This window comes from Myotis davidii, unplaced genomic scaffold (genome assembly GCF_000327345.1).
Source record: "Myotis davidii unplaced genomic scaffold, ASM32734v1 scaffold128, whole genome shotgun sequence".
Classification (NCBI taxonomy): domain Eukaryota; kingdom Metazoa; phylum Chordata; class Mammalia; order Chiroptera; family Vespertilionidae; genus Myotis; species Myotis davidii.
Window position 1 is genome coordinate 1926094 of NW_006299719.1, and position 1599 is coordinate 1927692.

The following is a 1599-nucleotide window of genomic DNA, read 5'->3' on the forward strand; positions in this document are numbered from 1 at the left end:
TTGCCAAATTAGATGGACAGATTCAATACGGCTTTCTGTAGTTATTCTTTTTTATTCCTTTGCATAGATAAAAAGTATATTTACTCACAAAATAGAGATTATGTATCAGGCTATACAGCACAACACTTCGGAGGGCTTCATTATTGCTTTTTATTTTGCTGATTGCTTATTAACTGACTCTTTCAGCCACCTGGTTGTTCTAAGTGAACAGAATCCACTTAAATTCTAAGTGATTATTGGCACAGTGATTGAAAGAGAGAATCATTCCAAAAATGTGAGAAGCAACCAATAAGGACGATAGCTTGCTGAATGGAGCCGATTATACTTGATACATCTGCACATAACAGCAAATTGAAAGATTGCAAACTAATACAATGACTTACAAAGACACTCTAATGAAGCATTTCTTATATTTGACTCCTTAGTGGGCACGAACATGGAGATCACACTGTGAATATTTGACACTTGTAACTCTCCTAGAGTCCTACTTAAAATCATTTCAACTATAACTCCCGGAAAACAGTATTACTTTTACTTTAGTTAACATACCTACTGGTAAACTTTAGTTGGCATGCTTCAACTAAGATTTTTTTAATTATCCCAGGGATTCTAAAGAAAAAGAAAACCAAAACAAAACAACAACAACAACCAATATTCTTTTAATGTTTAAATGCTTTTCAAACAAAATGAGTATGATGAACAATAGCCCGAAGTGATTTCTTACGTATCCTTTTTTCCCTACCGTATTGCTGTGTCTCTAATATGTGCTCTTGACGTTTAGGAAAAAGTCTGAGTTGTGCTAAAATTTTCCCATGTCTATACCCAGCTTTTTTTTCTACGAGGGAATACAATAATATCATTGTAGGGGCACTTTCAAGTCCAACTCAACACCATTCCTGTGACTTACTTCCTACCAATGTTTTCCATGGAGGGTGGCAGAAGAGAAGGAGGTAAGTGTTAAAGGTAGGAGTTCCAACACTCTAGTTAATTGCAAGGTAACCTCTACATCACTCATTTTTAATGCTGCTAACCTCCTCCTAGATTCACTTGTCCAGGTCTGTGGTCCCTGGTAATTATTAAAAGTTAATAGTCTCATTATAGAAAATTATCTCAATGAATCACCTCAATTCCAATAGGTCAATTATAACTAGATACTGTTGCACTACCTACAAATGCAGACTTAATGTTGCCAAGTGGCAGTCTTCCCAATAGAATACCCTCTGCCAGCAGAGGAACACATCAAATCACTGTCAAAATTTGTACGATCTTTACATTTAAGCCTCAGTCATCCTTTTTGATAAGAAATTAGCCTTAAAAATGGGGGGAAAAAGAGAAGTTTAAGAGGACAAATGAGTTTTAGATTCTTATTTAGTGTTTCTCTGTATTATAGATGCTTTGCAATTTTTCAAAAATTCTCAGAGCTAGCACATGAGTTCTAGTGTAAAATAAAATCTCCTTAAGAGAAAAATATATGGTAGATTCTAAATATATATATATTTAGAGAGCACTGTGTTTAAGATACAGATAGCATTCTAGAAGTATAGTAATTTTATAAGCTTGGGAATAAAAGGCTGTAAGAGAATGTCAAGCTGCAGGTCT